The sequence below is a fragment of the Macrobrachium nipponense genome, chromosome 33 (genome assembly GCF_015104395.2).
Source record: "Macrobrachium nipponense isolate FS-2020 chromosome 33, ASM1510439v2, whole genome shotgun sequence".
In the NCBI taxonomy this organism is placed as follows: domain Eukaryota; kingdom Metazoa; phylum Arthropoda; class Malacostraca; order Decapoda; family Palaemonidae; genus Macrobrachium; species Macrobrachium nipponense.
Genome location: NC_087219.1, coordinates 1613408 through 1630907, shown reverse-complemented (window position 1 = coordinate 1630907; position 17500 = coordinate 1613408). Strand labels below are relative to the sequence as shown.

Below are 17500 nucleotides of genomic sequence, written 5' to 3'. Positions count from 1 at the left end.
CCTGCGGTTTTGTCAGGGGTAGAGTCCTCCATTTATAAACACCTGCTTTCATGAAAAGCTTTAAATTATGGTCCTAGTAATTTGACAGTTTCATATGCAGGCTAAATGTTTAAAGAGAGAGAGAGAGAGAGAGACATTAAATTTAAACTTTGGCCAGGATTCCGACGACCTCGTGAACCATAATGGACAACTCATGAAAAGTTCCATATGCAAACGTCCTGGAATTGTCTGAATGAAGTGCATTGGAAGGATAAGTTAGACAGCAAACACACTCATTATTTTATATATACATATATTATATGTGTATGTTTGTATACATAAAGCCATAGATATCAGTTTTCGAGTTCAATTTGCCCTGGGAATACCTTTACTCAAAAGGAGGAATTATAGAGAGTGTTCGTGGCTTGATGTTTCAGTTCCAAATTGTTATTTATATATATAATCAAATTGTTTTTTATATTTATATAATATATATATATATATATATATATATATATATATATATATATATGTGTGTGTGTGTGTGTGTGTGATAGACATATATATATATATATATATAATATATATATATATATATATATATATTATATATATGTGTGTGTGTTGTGTGTGTGTGTGTGTGTGTGTGAATGACTATATATATATATATATATATATATATATATATATTATATATATATATATATAATTATATATATATATTCTAAATACATATATATATATATAAAATATATTATATATATTATATATATTATATATGAACTTGAAAAATAATGAAAAATATGTCTCATTCATTGTTGTTTATTTTTTTCTGTCGGACAAAATAAAAAGACGTTCGTATCTCGTCCAGTTCTCAAAAATCCAGAAGCATTTTGAGAGCGAACGCGGAAAAAAGGGAATAATATTGCAATCGTTTTTGATGGCAAAATCTGATTAAACTCTTTGTCGCATTTTCTGAGCTGGTGTGTTCTCTTGGACCCGAGAACGCAAAAGATTTTCCTGTCATTTCGAACAGAAAATTTCGGAGGGAGAAAAAAAAAAATCTCCGCTCTAATCGGATGCAAACAGATTAGTTGAAAACCTCGGTGCCCTTTGCCGTCTCACCTGACGCCCACCCCCCAACCCCCTTCCGTCGAGGGCCCTTACCTCCCCGGAGGGGTAGAGGGGTAGGGGTATACCCCTCTCTAGACGTCGAGGCGCGCAAAAATGGTAAAGCAAAAATAATGTCAATACACTTAATTTTTTTCCCTCCTTTCTGGAAATAACCAATTTCACATTTCAACGATTGTGTCACCATTTCGCTCGATTTTGCCTTTATTTCTTCTTCTTATTCTTCTTCTTGTTCTTTTTTTCCTCGCGTTATTTTTCAAGACTAATCTCGTATTCGGGATTGTACAATTTTTTGGTTAATTGAGCTTTATGCCGTATATATTATATATACTATATATATATATATATATATATATATATATACATATCTTACAGTGTATATATGTGTGTGTGTGTTTACTCGTATTCCATACGTTTATTTCAACCTGGATTATATGTCGGATGTTACACCAGGTGATTCGTCCCCCCCCCCCCCCCCCGCCCCCCCACTCACTCTAACTCAAAAGATTTGGCACCGAGGCGTTGGCAGAGGCGAATCAGCGCAGACAGTCAAGTCGTTTTCTTGCCAACAGAACGAACCCTACGGTCTGGGTGGACGTCACTTGGGAATCGTGCCAGCCCCTCTAGTATGTTGGTGCATCATGGCAACTCTCCAGACGTCGGGCCCCTCCCCACCTCTCTGAATTGAGTGTGTCAAACTGTGTTAGTAGTCCGTCTCTTTATTTGAATTAATTAAGCTATATAATATATATATATATATATATATATATATATATATATATATATATATATATAAGACAGAACAAACCAGCACAGAATTATATTTGTTACAGAAATAAACGTCGACTCACATCGGGATCGAACAGAGGTCATGCAATTAAAAGGCAGGGCTGCTACCAATGGAACCACATGGATGGTGTGTAAATCACAGCAGGCTGCGGAGTAATTCCCAATGCCCCTGGGATTAAGATCTGAGATTTCTATTGTTTCTCTCCATCTGCCCTCAATTTTACCGTAAACGAGTATACTATTAATCATAATAATTCCATTTCTAAAAAGAAAATAGAAGTTGTATAATATTTGGAGATGTTCTATATTATTTACCCTTAAATGAAATTAAATCAAGCAAACAAAAACAAAGCACTTGAGAAGCACTAGACCAAACAAGAAAAATGTTGACAAATCACGTATAAAATTTAATGAGCAAAATGTTGACAAAACCATTCGGACGTGAAATTGGTCATTCCCCAAAACAAGAAAATAATTTGTCTTAATTTTTGCTCTTCCATTTTTTTTAATTTATTTTTTTTTTATTTTTTTTTTTATTTTTTTTATTTTTGAGCCTCTGCAACTGGGGGATGAGAAGGGTATCGGAAGAGGCGAAATAGAGACCCCTGCCCAATGACCTGTGTGTTGGGGAGTTAATGGGACGGAAAAGTCTGGTGGGTGGTGAGCCAGGAGGGACATTGTCGAGATGTATACTAGTATTTCACCAACTGTGTGTTTTTTTTTTTTTTTTTTTTTTTTTTTTTTTTTTTCTTTTTTTTGTCATGACCCTGGGTTAGGTTAGGTTAGGTGAGGTGTGGTTAGGCTAGTTCACAGAGCAACTAAGTGGTAATTTGGGTGTGGGACACATAAGATTATTTTCAAGTAGTTCCTATGGTTAGCTTTTAAGATATGACGTCCCTCTTTTTTCAGGAAGGTCCCAATACTCGATGCCCTAGGTTAGGTTAGGTTGGGTTAGGTTAGTTTAGGTTATGCTAGTTCAAAGCAGCATTCAGGTGGTAATTTGGGTGTAGGAAACATAATGAGATTATATTTTCAAGATGTTTCTATGGTTGGTTTTTAAGATACGACGTCCCTCCTTCTGCAGGAAGGTCCCAGTACTCGATGCCCTATATTAGGTTAGGCTGGGTTAGGTTAGGTGTTGTTAGGTTAGGCTAGTTCAAAGCAGCATATAGGTGGTAATTTGGGTGTGGGAAACATAATGTGGTTATATTTCAAGATGATTCTATGGTTAGTATTCAAGTTATGGCATCCTTCTTTTTTCAGGGCAGGTCCCAATACACGATGCCCTAGGTTAGGTTAGGTTGGATTATTGGCTAGGTTAGGCTGGTTTTGGTTAGGCTAGCTCAGAGTAGTTTAATCGTGGTAATTTGTGTGTGGAAAAAACATAATGAGATCATTTTTCAAGAATATTCTATGGTTAGTTTTTTAAGATATGGCTTCCTTTTTTCAGGGAATGCCCCAGTACTTGGTTACAGTTCGGGAATATGCAGCCAGGATGAGATATATGCTCTATAAACTGCCTGAAGGGGACGGAGGCTTTCAACCATTCTCTTTGCATCCGATTAGAGCGAAGGTAAGGTTTGTTTTTTTTTTTTATTTGCTTTCTTTCATTCTTTTTGGGAAACTCTTTATTCGAAATGACAAGGAATCTTTTCGGTTCTTGGGTCGACACAACGACCCAGAAAACACGAACAAAGAGTCTAATCAGATCTGTTTGTAAGAACGACTGCAATATCACTCCGGTCTTTCCTTTCCGGTTTCACAATGATTTTGGCGCTTTGAGAATTGGAGCCCTACTTGGTTTTAATGCGCTGCTGTAAGTGGAAACGAAATTATACTTTTTTTTTAATTCAAGTTGAATTTGGGTGTTTATTTCATTTTCAGTTTCTGGGAAGTTTTAGTCAAATGAAAAAAACTGCATGCTGGCCTGACCATTAGAAAGTTTTTCTCTCGAGCGTTCACATGGGCAGGGTGTATGTTCCACCTCTCCTGAGGGATACGTCTTTCAAAAGTATCCCTCAGGAGAGGTGGAACATAGATCCTATCCATGTGAACTTTCGAGAGAGACTGAGAGTTTCCAGCCCTGTGATTGGCTTATCAACAGCCAATCAGGAGCGTCGTAAGGTTGTTGTGAATCTACTATAGTTCGCTGTACCTTTGGAATTATAAATGACAAGTCCTTCGTCCCCAGTGCGATTCTAACCGCTGCTTGATTTTGAAACAAAGATAATAGCTAGATAGATAGATAGATAGATACAGGGGTGGATAGAGAATTCCAAAGCTGGGATGCAACAGAAAGGAAATGTCCGCAAAAATGATACTTATACGTTATATGAGTGTAGGGTAACTGAGTTTGTTCTGCAATTCTGAAATGATTTCAAGTTATTCATATTATCAGATTAATATACTAATATTCGTCCAATTTCCCCTATGAAGGCTCTCTCTCTCTCTCTCTCTCTTCTCTCTCTCTCTCTCTCTCTCTCTCTCTCATTCTTAAATGATTTCAAGTTATTCATATCATTATAATTAAATCTAATATTCATCCACCTTATGATTTTCAGTTATCTATATCATTATAATTAAAACTAATATTCGTCCACCTTTCCTTTTGAAGATTTGTTCTCTCTCTCTCTCTCTCTCTCTCTCTCTCTCTCTCTCTCTCCCTTTTACTTTTAATTCCATTAGTCGTGGCATTCGCTAAATTGCACCTGTAAATTATGCACACGACGAATGTCCCAAGGAAGATGTTTATCACTCCCTTTGCGAGGAAGGAAGCTCTCTGGGAACTTTTGTTTCCACGAAAGAGGGAATGAGAGAGAGAGAGAGGAGAGAAGAGAGAGAGAGAGAGAGAGAGAGAGTCATTGAGGGGACTCTTAATGAAATGGAACCCCGTAATGTCGTTTAACAGGATATAATAATAATAATATCCTTTTTTTAGTTCCTTGCTACGATATCATTATCGCCAGCCATAGTTGGTTTTAGTTCAGATCCACGCTGTCCTAAAGTTATGAGTGTATATATATACATATATATATATATATATATATATATATATATATATATATATATATATATATATATATTATATATATATAATATATATATATTAGTATATAGTATATATATATATATATATATATATATATATATATATATATATATATATATATATATGGTAGTCACGTGCTAATGTTATACTTAAGCGTATGCATTAAACAACATATACGAGTATACCAACACTGTCATACCACATAACCTCCCCAACCCCCCCAACAACCATTATCAAGCTCTAAAGGTTCGTGCATACTTTGTATATAAACGTCACCTGTCAAACCCCGCATCTTTTACGCAGTCATAATAGCCTAACCCCGCCCACCTGACTCGAATAATTACGAGGGGCAAGCAAACACAATAGCCAAGATATTTCCTCCAGTTGTCCTGAAACTGTCGGGTCTTCAGCTCGCGATGGCTGCTCATTGTCTCATCCCCCCTCGAGAGAGACGGCCGTAATGAAAACGTATGCTCTGCGTAAAAAGGGGCTTTAAACGAAGGTGTAATGAGCCTCGATGAAGAGGAGCGGGAAATCTAATGGGACGGTATTGTTCCGACTGTCAGCCTGAGGCATGAGAATCATTACAACCTCTCCGTTTCTACGGTGGGAAGGTGGAACAATGAGCTGGGAGTTCAAATATTTGAAAAAAAGGGGGGGGGCCAGCTTTGAGGGCGTAATAAGATCACAGGTGGATAGAGCTGCTATAATAAATAGGAGATTGTCTATATATATATATATATATATATATATATATATATATATATAGTATATATATATATATATAATATATATATATATATATATCATATATATATATATATATATATATATATATATATATATATATATATATGTGTGTGTGTGTGTGTTGTGTGTAGTATATATGTGTATATGTATGTGTATATATATATATATATATATATATATATATATATATATATACATATATATATATGTATATATATATATATATATATATATATATATATATATATTATATATATACTGACAATCTCCTAAATATTATAGCAGCTCTTTCCACCTGTGATCTTATTACGCCCTCAAAGCTGGCCCCCCCTTTTTTTATTCTAAATATATATACATATATATATATATAATCTATATATATATATATATATATATATATATATATATATATATATATATATATGTAAAAACTACCAAAAAGACCTCATTCGAACTGGATGGTATCTAGCAGAGTTATTTATTAAAAAAATGCATAGCTCCTTTTAGTAGTAATTGTGCTATTGCACAGAACGGTTGTGTGCGTGTGGTAAGTTAATATATATATATATAATATATATATATATATATATATATATATATATATATATATATATATATAGTATATATATATGCAGAAGTTAGGGTACTATGTCGTACCTCGAAGCAAATGGGGATACAATCCACAAAGATGTAAAATCCTTCTGTAGTTTTATAAAATATATAGTTCTTGTACAGCGAATTATAGCTTTCGACCATCACATTTTAGTTTACAAGACCACAGCTGATGGTCGAAAGCTATAATGTGCTGTGCAAGAAATATATATCTAATAAAACAGCAGAAGGATAATATATATATTTTCAAAACCTCAAGATAATTAGACCCTCAATCGTCATCTTCCATAAAAAAATATCCCACATCAATATCGTCGTCTCTCGTAAAAAAAAATATCCCACATCAAAAAGATGTCTTCCGAGACCTCTGGCTTATTTGGTCATTCCAACCCCTTACAAGACCATTTAAAGAGGTCATTCCAAGGGAGGCCATTTAAAAGGAGTCCTTGTCCTTTTGAATGTTGATACATTAGGAGGTGATCAAGAATTCTCTTTGGGGCGGCAAAGAGGATTCAGCGTTCATGTCGGACACTTGTTTAGCTTCTTCTTGGGAATGGGACGGACAAACAAACAAACTGACAGACCGGAAGATAGACTTTATGTGAGAGAGAGAGAGAGAGAGAATCTGTCAAGTAATTTACTGTTGAAATAGAAATGAAAACAATGCCAAAGGTTTACAGAACTAAACCATAATTTATATCAAAGGAAAGGGCTCAGTCTCTAGATTTAGGCTTTGTGTGTGGTGTGTGTGTGTGTGTGTGTGAGAGAGAGAGAGAGAGAGAGAGAGAGAGAGGAAGAGAGTCTGTGGTCAGAGTCCCCAGAGATACTATATGTGATATTTTCGAAATGAGAGACAGACTGAAACATCTTATACTCACTCTCCTATATACCTAAAAGGAAATTGTCAGGGATAGTAAGTGCTGGACTATGTAAAAATGAGAGAGAGAGAGAGAGAGAGAGAGAGAGAGAATCGGTATCTCTCTTTTCCCCCCTAAAGTGTTAAAAGGAGGAAAGTCTGTGAAGGTAATTATCGACTGATCGTAAATTCTCAGTGAATGAAGCTTTTGGGAAAAGGGAAGGGACGGGGATAACCCCCTCCCTTCCCCCTCCCCCCATGGCTAGTATTTTCGGAGTTGGGTGAGATGGGGGTGGGGGGGAGGATAGTGGCCCACCTTGATCCGATCATGTCCGTTGCCGAGCTGATAAAAAATGCCATGGGAAGGGGTTGGTAGGGGAGGGGGGTGTTGGTGGTAGGGGTGTGGGTGCTTGCTGGGGAGAGGTAAAAGAAAGAGTTTGTTTACCAAGGGCTGTCCATCAGCCAAGTGCAAGTCTGGAAAATGGGGAATGGAGAGGCGTTGGAATATTCTGAATTTCTGGGAGAGAGAGAGAGAGAGAGTAGAGAGAGAGAGAGAGAGCTCAGCGAATAATAATATCAGCTCAATGAAAATTAATCATCACACGTCTAGAGGATTTGAAAACGAAGCTAGATCTTTATTAAGGTGCCCAGATTAATAAGCTTTCCACCCAAGTTAGAGAGAGAGAATAATTAACAATACTACAATTATGTATCACCCATATATAAGTATATATATATATATATGACTGGTAAAAGTGTTCTGTAACAACAGAATTCCATCTAATAAAAGGAGCCCATAAAAACACCAAAATGTAGAGAGAAAAGTACTATATTTCAGAGACTGCTGTCTCTCTCTTCAGATATATGAATGAGAAAAGTTTACAGAAAAGGTGGTATTTATACCAAGAGATTCGTCCACAAGTAAGCCAATTTAGGTCACCCCCGCTGATAATCTTCCTTTAATCTTCTTAAGCGTTGGTTGAATGAACACTGCGTCGACGATGTCCGAGGTCCAATTCCCTTTTGAGATGTTATTTTTTTTGTTACCTGCTTCTCTTTTATTAAGGCCGATTCCATCATTTGACTCTTGTACCCGCAGTTGCCTGCTATAAATTACACGTGACATATTCCAGTTTATTCTATGGTTATGTTCATTTATTCATAGAATAAACTGGAATATGTCACGTGTATAGCAGCAACTGCCGGTACAAGAGTCAAATGATGGAATCGGCCTTAATAAGAGAAGCAGGTAATGAACATCTCCAAAAGGGAATTGGACCTCGGACATCGTCGACGCAGTGTTCATTCAACCAACGCTTAAGAAGATTAAAGGAAGATTATCAGCGGGGGTGACCTAAATTGGTCTTACTTGTGGACGAATCTCTGTATAATACCACCTTTTCTGTAAACTTTTCTCATTCATATATCTGAAGAGAGAGACAGCAGTCTCTGAAATATAGTACTTTTCTCTCTACATTTTGGTGTTTTTATGGGCTCCTTTTATTAGATATATATAATATATATATATATAGTATATATATATATATAGATATATATATATTTATATTTGGAGTAATAGTGTAAGTGAGTACGTGAGTCAGTGATTTTCCAATTCACTGCTACGCAACTCATTTTCCTCTTTGGCCAAAGCATTGAAGGTGGTGTTTTGGCAACGCATTAGTCTTATGGAAAAGAAGGAGGGGAGGAGGAGGAGAGGAGGAGGAGGAGAGGGAGTAGAGGAGAAGGAGGGAGGAAGGAGGAGGGAGGAGAAGAGGTTTTCCAAGGAAAATGATAAAGGCGCAATTTTTCTTGCAATTTCCTCCTGGGTGTGATCAATTGCGCCTTCGCTGGGCACCAACATCTGTGTCGCATTTCACAGACAGAGAAGGTCTGAGAATTCAGTATATACCTGGGGCACACGAACAGGACTATGGAGGAGTATATACTATAATATATATATATATATATATATATATATAAATATATATATATATATATATATATATATATATATATATAAGACAAATTCCACGGAGGAAAGAGAAACGTCAGAGTACTGCAAGGCATTTCGACTTTTTGTCCTTTACATAGCAGACACTAAAAAGCCTTGCAGACCTCCCATCGTTCCATGTATTCCATTTATAAATTTTTGTCTTTTTCTTTTTCTGACTCACATCGGAATCGTACCCCAGTCCCTCAAATGAAAGGCCAGGGCGCTACCAATTGACCCACATAGGTCACAAAATAACTTGGAACCTAATTACTTCTGTACCTAGGTTTTCTTGTTCCTTGTTCCAGACTGCCACCTAAACATACCGGAGAGGAAAGAGAAAGTTAAGTATATATTATTTTAACCAGACCACTGAGGTGATTTACAGCTCTCCTAGAGCTGCCCCGAAGGATTAGATCTTTTATTGACGTGGCTAGGAACCAATTGGTTGCTTAGCAACGAGACCTACAGCTTATTGTGGGATTCTAAAGACATTATATCAACAAATGAATTTCTAATCACCAGAAATAAATTCCTCTGGTTCCACATTATGATGGCAGCCAGGGAGTGAACTTGAGGTACCAGATTGATAGGCCAGTGCGCAACCTACTCATCCAGTGAGGAACTGTATGCCCAGGAAAACATATACCCAGGAAAATAGATATATATATATATATATATATATATATATATATATATATATATATGTGTGTGTGTGTGTGTGTGTGTGTGTGTGTGTGTGTGTGTTTATATTATAGGGTGCTTCGGAGACTATCAAGTGTGCCTAAGACCCCAAAGAAATCCCGACAGAAACCTCTTTCCAGAACCAAGGCCAAATTTACCATAGTATATTCACAAAACCCTTGCATTTGATGTCTAGGCCAGTCCCTTACGACGCTCCTGATTGGCTGTTGATAAGGCAATCACAGGGCGGGAAACTCTCAGTCTCTTTCGAGAGAGTTCACATAGGCAGGATGCATATTCCACCTCTCCTGAGGGATATTTTTGAAAGACGTATCCCTCAGGAGAGGTCGAACATAGATCCTACCCATGTGAACTCTCGAGAGAGACTGAGAGTTTCCATCCCAGTGATTGGCTTATCAACAGCCAATCAGGAGCGTCGTAAGGGACGAGCCTAGACATCAAATGCACGGGTGATGTGAATCTACTATAGCGGCTCGATAAGGTTTCTCACACAAAGAAACTTGACTCCAGTTTTTATATTCTGGAGAGGCTGAGTAACTCTGAGCATGACACCTGCTCCTGCCCATCGCCCTTGTTTTGCTCTGATATTCACCCGTGTGGCAGAGAAGTTCTTCAACAACAGTCGACCCCATTTGTTAAGAATCCATCCATTCTTTCAGCTGCTGGAGGCTTTGAATAATTCTCTATCCAAAGGGCAACGGTCGGTGAAGTTTCCACATCCCTACTCCAAGTCCTCTGCTAGGTTATACACAGGTCCAGCCCCCCCTACCCTTAAAAGCTTTGGCTCCTTTAAATGTTCCTGTGTTTGGTCTTCAGCAAATATTTATGAGAATAGGGTTGCTAACCCCTGCACTACATTATGGAACGGGAGGCCGAGGACCACTGGAAATTTGTAGAAGTGAATGCTGAGGAAAAACGTGAATGCTGGAATTCCAGAGCCCCTGGAGGTTCATCGGCCCTGGAGGCTATGATGTACATGCATACGTTCTTACGCACACACACGCACACACACACACACACACACACACACATATATATATATATATATATATATATATATATATATATATAAATGTTTATATATAAATATATATATATATATATATATATATACGTATATGTATGAAAAATAATGACAAAGTAATGATATTGAAAATTGAGATAACAACATAAATGAGAAATATAATAATTGGGAAAAAAATCTGTTAGAGATATGCTGATAGATTTTTTTGCGAGATAAATTAACAATAATAAATAAAGATATTATAATTAAAAAATAATAATTAAAGCTAACACTAATCTTAATGATAATATTAATGGATTCGGTATTTCCTGATATACAAAGCGATATATATATATTATAATATATTATTATATATATATATATATATATATATATATATATATATATATATTTTGAAAACCGAAAGAATTTTTTCAAATTTTTCTAGATTCGCTACTGCCTAGACCAGATGTGGGCAAACTAATATTAATAAAAATTGATTTCATTATTTCCTTAGAAGCCTTTTATTTATTTTGTCTGTTTTGAATATGAATAAATGCATTCCATGGGAATCTTCTACAGTACTTCAAAATATTAATGAAAATGATTTCCATTATTTCATGAAAAGCCTTTTATTTTGTCTATTCTGAATATTAATGATTTTGCTTAGTATTCTATGTGGCCCTATAAAGTTGTGAATTTTTTTAATGATGTGGTCTTGATTGCCGATCCATGAATTCTCTAGGTAAGAGTCCGTTCAGTTGGGCTGCGAACGCTGCCAAAAACCATTATCCTCCGCGGATCAATAAATGTGCTAATTGCGGCGTCTGCTTGATATGCAAAACACTCATTAAACTGATAGCAGCAGCAGCAGCAGCAGCAGCAGCAGCAGCAGTGTCTGGCGCTAGTCGGTTCCTCGCTATCGAAAAGAACCCGAAGGCAATTATCCAAGGCTGCGATCGACTAACAGCTCAGGCGGTTCAGTTCCGGCATTTTCTGGAACCTCGGTGTTGAGGGGAAAAAAGTAAATAAAAAATAAAAGTTTGCGATACGGGACCTGTTTCTCTTGTTTTACTCTCAGGCGCGGTTTTCGTTGGTCATAATTGTCCTTTTTTTTTTTTTAAGTCATCCCATCCAGTTTTCATAGTTTTGTTTTCAACGGATGAATGAAGAACTCATTAATATATATATATATATATATATATATATATATATATATATATATATATATATATATAAGCGAATACCACGGGACCAAATGATAGTCAGGAATCCAAGCGCTTTCGTCTTTATTCAGACATCGTCAAGGAGCTACTAAAGTACAAATTGGAGAGGAAGGCCTCAGGTAGAAACAAGATCAGGAATACCAGATGGTTAATTATCAAAAGGGTAAAAATTAAAAGGGATAATCCAGGATTATCGGATATCACACGGTCACAAACTTAAACAGATTCTGACCCTAACCGAAATTACAAAGTATCTTTACAGTCCAAAACATGTAAAAACTGAATATATTAATTTTGTTGCTTATATTTATCTACAACTTTTTTCATTATGAAAGCATTGAAGTTTAAATAAACCAAGACTTAAATTTAGAACATTTCTATTATTTGACTTTATAAAACAAGATTCAATGATATTCCTTTTAACTGTGTCATTAACATGGGACTAAGGCTCTTGCTTGACTCCAGTTTAATAGGATGGTCTAAATCTCTCATATGTACAAAATAATGCATTCGATATTTGACCAGTTCTCACAGAATATTGATGTTGCTTAAGACGCTGTGAAAGAGATTTCCCGGTCTGTCCGTAATAGATTTTATCACATTTTTTGCAAGGAATTCATATATGCAGCCTGGAAGATCTTTAGGAGAATTTTTGATTACTAAACTCTTGACATTAATATTACTGAAAACAACATTTATGTTAAAAAGCTTTAAAATTCTAGGAATATCTAAAAACCTTTCATCATAAGGAAGTAATTTTAGAATGTTATGCTTACTAAATTCAAGTTTGTCATTAGTTGAATAAAATGTTTTTCTAGCTCTTTTCCATGCCACATCTACAAAAGTCCTTGGGTATTTAAGTTTCAATGCAATATCATAAATAGTTTTAATTTCAGCGTCAATAAATTGCGGGCTACAGACACGTAAAGCCTTAGGAAACATCCCAGAAAAAACAGAGAATTTAACATTTTGATGGTGATTGGAGTAGTAATGAACAAAAGAGGCAATATTAGTTGATTTTCGAAAGACTGAAAAGGTGAAATTTCTATCATTTCTATGGAGGCAGTTACATCAACGAAAATTCAAATTACAATTTCTTTCTTCCTCTACGGGTTAGGTTTGGGTCAGAATCTGTTTAAGTTTGTGACCGTGTGATATCCGATAATCCTGGATTATCCCTTTTTTTTCATTTTTACCCTTTTGATAATTAACCATCTGGTATTCCTGATCTTGTTTCTACCTGAGGCCTTCCTCTCCAATTTGTACTTTAGTAGCTCCTTGACGATGTCTGAATAAAGAAGACGAAAGCGCTTGGATTCCTGACTATCATTTCCCGTGGTATTCGCTTATTTATGAAGTCACGTGCATCTACTGTGATTTTTTAAGGCATATTATAGATAATTATATATTAATATTATAATTTATCTTATATTATATATATAAATATATATTATAAATAATATATATATATTATTATATATTATAGATAACTTATATATAATATATGGATATTAACAAATATAAATATCAAATAGATTCTATATAAATTAAACAATATACATATATATATCTATATATCATATGTATATTATAAGTATATATATATATATATATTATATATATATATAATATATATATATATATATATATATATGTGTGTTGTGTGTGTTGTATGTTTACTTCCCCCCATGTGTGTGTGTGTGTATATACATATATATATATATATATATATATATATATATATATATATATATATTATATATATGTGTGTGTGTGTGTGTGTGTGTGATATATATACTATATATATATATATATATATATATATATATATACATATATGAATTTCTATCACATCACCGTGATTCATATACTAAATGCATTAAACTACAAGTGCCCCTTAATATCTAATTCGGTCTACATCGGAATTAACATATTTTCATATATGTTAACCGAAGGGGAATTTTTTTTTTCAGTTGATTTTTAGTTGTTTGTCCGAGTAGGTAAAGACGTCCTGATTTTTCTTCTGTGCGCTGGTTCGAATTCACGAGAGGACGAAATTATTATACCTAAAAAAATTCAGCTTCGGTTTAACATATAGTTGGAAATATATTGGTTTCGAGCGGTAGAGAGAATTGGATATGAAAGGACATTTATATATATATATATATATATATATATATATATATATATATATATATATATATATATATATTATAGGAATGAAAGAGAAAAGATTCGACAGTATCAGAATGTATCAAAATATCCAACAGCGTTCCAACAATAAATATATTCAGAACTCAATGTATCATTGCGTCTTGAATGAGTTTTGTTTCCAAGTTAAATGGAACGGCGCTGATCGAATGATGGACGAGAAAATGAAACTTTTGCATCATTTCCCAGTCGAACTTTCCCCAATTTCCCCGGTCCATTGATCTCTGTCTCCGTTCCATTAATTACCATTTAATGATTTTCCATTCCGATAAATTATTCTCATTTGGGCAGACTAACAATTCTCTGCTACTTTTTGCAATAAGTCATTTTATGCTGTCGGGGCTTATTGGGTCATGTCGTTCTTCGGTCCTCACTTTTCTGAAGCTGGTATTGTTGCGGGCGATATGTCATTATCATTAATTAATTACTCGATCATGCCTCGACTCCCGCTGTTTTGCTCATTTTCATCACTGGGGTTCTTTTCGTCTCTTGGCCCTTTTAGTTCGTCTGTTCTGCGCTTTGTTCTACACACTCGTTCCTTCTTTTTTTTTTTTTTTTTTTTTTTTTTTGAAGAGGTTCATCGTTGATATCCGATCCTCCCTCACTTGCTTCTGATCTCTCTCGTTGTTCTTTATTCCTCTCCCTGACTTCCTGATTCTCTTTTTCTTTGGAAGTAGTTCTTAACTTCATGCCTGGTAGATTCGTTCGTCTGATCTTTTCGGCTGTAGTTTTTTTTTTTTTTGTTTTTTTTTTTTTTTTTTGCCCCTTTTTTGTACACCTTTGATCAACTGGTTCAACGTTTCATGTCTGATTATCTCGATTCTGTTTAAGTCTTTCTTTCAGCCTCAGGTTCTTTTAATTTGTCCTACGATTCGTCGTTTTTTGGTATTTTCCATCTGGGTCCCTGGTTACACACACACACACACACATACACATAGAAACGCACAGAAACACATACACTTATACCTCGCATGATCTCAGTTTTCCCTGGTTCTCCATGGCATCTCTTCCTCCCTTTCTGACTCCCCTGGATCTCCATGGCTCCTCGTGCTCCCTGTCTATCTTCCCTGGTGTTCCATGGCTCCTCGTCTCCCTGTCTATCTCCCCTGGTTTTCCATGGCTCCGTGTGCTCCCTCTCTATCTTCCCTGGTTCTCCAAGGCTCCTCGTGCTCCCTGTCTATTTTCCCTGGTTTTCCATGGCTCCTTGTGCTCCCTCTCTATTTTCCCCGGTGTTCTATGGCTCTTCGTGCTCCCTGTCTATCTTCCCTGGTGTTCCATGGCTCTTCGTGCCCCTTGTTTATATTCCCTGGTTCTCTATGTCTCTTGGAGCTCCTTGTCTATCTTCCAGGGTTCTCTGAATAGCTACTCGTGAGCTCTGTTTATCTCCCCAAGTCCTCTATGGCTTCTCTTTCTCCTTGAATATTTGCTCTGGTTCTACTTGGCTCCGCGTGATACCTGTCTATCTTCCCTGATTCATCATGGCCCCTCGTAATACCTGTCTATCTTCCCTGGTTCTCCACGGTCCTCGTGCTCTCTGTCTTTCTTCCCTGGTTTATTTTTCCCCTCTGCACTTCCCTACCTTTCCCCTCGTAGCCTTTCAGTGACCCATTAGAAGGTGATCAATGATTCAGGTGTTTTTCAAATATTCATTTAAATTTCCCTTACTTCACTCAAACGTCGAACACGGTTGCTATCTCTCTCTCTCTCTCTCTCTCTCTCTCTCTCTCTCTCTCTCTCTCTCTCTCTTTTGTAATGTTATGAATCTGTCATATAAGCTTCAAAACAGATGATGAGACAGGTCTGTTTAGATCGTCTGGAGTTGCTTAACTACGTTTATTGTCGATTTGTGATATCATCCTTGCGAATTTATAGAATTTGTCGTTAAGGAAATGTTTAGGAAATTAATAAATCCATCATGAATTATCGATCTCAAAGCTTGAGGCGTGAACACTTAATAATCAGGACATTAAGACATCACTGCCATGAAATTCTAACGATATTCCCTTTGACAATCTGCGAGATGTAATGATTAATCTGAAATTGTAATGAAGAGAGCGACATTCAAGCAGCAAGTCAGAGAGGGTGGAAAGTCAATAGCGAGAGAGATAGACAGACGGACAGAACCAGTAGGCAATCTTTATTTACCTGACACAGATACTGAGAGGCAAAGAAACTGATTAGCAATTGAAGTATTCACACAAACTCATACACACACCTATATTTCTGGCTCACACTGTGACTGAACCCCGGCCTTGCGAGTGAGACGCCAAGGCGTTAGCAATTCGTTCGTTACACAAGTCATAAAGGAAGTTTCCCATCTGGACCGAATCCTGGGCTTTCAAGAGAGAGTCCAGGGCATTAGCAATTTTCCTGTACAGTTCATTAAAGAAGTTTCACATCTGACCAAACCCTGGTCTTTCAAGAGAGAGTCCAGGGACTAGCAATTTGCTCGCGTAAGCCATAAAAGAAATATCACGTCGGGAACCAACCCTGGTGGTCTTTTGAGTGAGATCCTACAGCATTAGCAAGTCTTCCGCACAAGTCTAAAAGACCTGTGCAAACGAATTGCCAACGCCCTAGCCTCTCACTCAAAAGGCTGGGTTTTCAGTCCTGATGTGAGTTAGATATTTATTTTAGTGAAACGCGTTCCCACGTATATATATATATATATATATATATATATATATATATATATATATATATATATATATATATATATATATATAATATACAGAACTGAAGTCAGAGTAGGAAACCTCTATTGACTTCAGCCACAGAACCAATTACTTGTATAAAGGGCCTGTTGACTCGGTTGGGTGTAGTGTTTCCTTTGCCGGCTCAACTCTCTTTTGTTTCTCTCTCTCTCTCTCTCTGTTCGTTTGTCAGTTGTTGTCTTTCCATCCCTTTCCTTTTCATCAGTTACTTCGTACTGGTAAAGATATTTCAGTCTATCTGATTCTCTGTGTGTAAGTCTTCTTGCCTGCCTGTATGTCTTTCTCTCATTTTTCAGTTCAGTTAGGACATATTGCTCCTCTCTCTCTCTCTCTCTCTCTCTCTCTCTCTCTCTCTCTCTCTCTGTTCCTTTGTCAGTTTCTCTCTATCATTAGTTTCTTCAGATGAACTAACCTTTACCATGTAGAGGTCATTGTGGCTATTACAGATAAGAGGCTATACATTGTTTCTGGCAAATCGTTAAAAT

The 17500-nt window shown here is 36.2% G+C and overlaps 1 protein-coding gene and 1 long non-coding RNA gene across 2 annotated transcripts in view; one reads left to right on the top strand and one right to left on the bottom strand.

Annotated features, from left to right (window-relative positions):
* The window catches only part of LOC135202926 (uncharacterized), a 430846-nt gene that overhangs the window by 94231 nt on the left and 319115 nt on the right, over positions 1-17500 (top strand). Inside the window, exon 2 of the long non-coding RNA XR_010311824.1 lies at positions 3350-3472. This is a non-coding gene — a long non-coding RNA (uncharacterized LOC135202926). The remainder of the gene's footprint in view (positions 1-3349; positions 3473-17500) is intronic.
* LOC135202925 (long-chain-fatty-acid--CoA ligase 4-like) overlaps positions 1-17500 on the bottom strand; it is a 285902-nt gene that overhangs the window by 121238 nt on the left and 147164 nt on the right. The gene's annotated exons all lie outside the window — the stretch shown is intronic.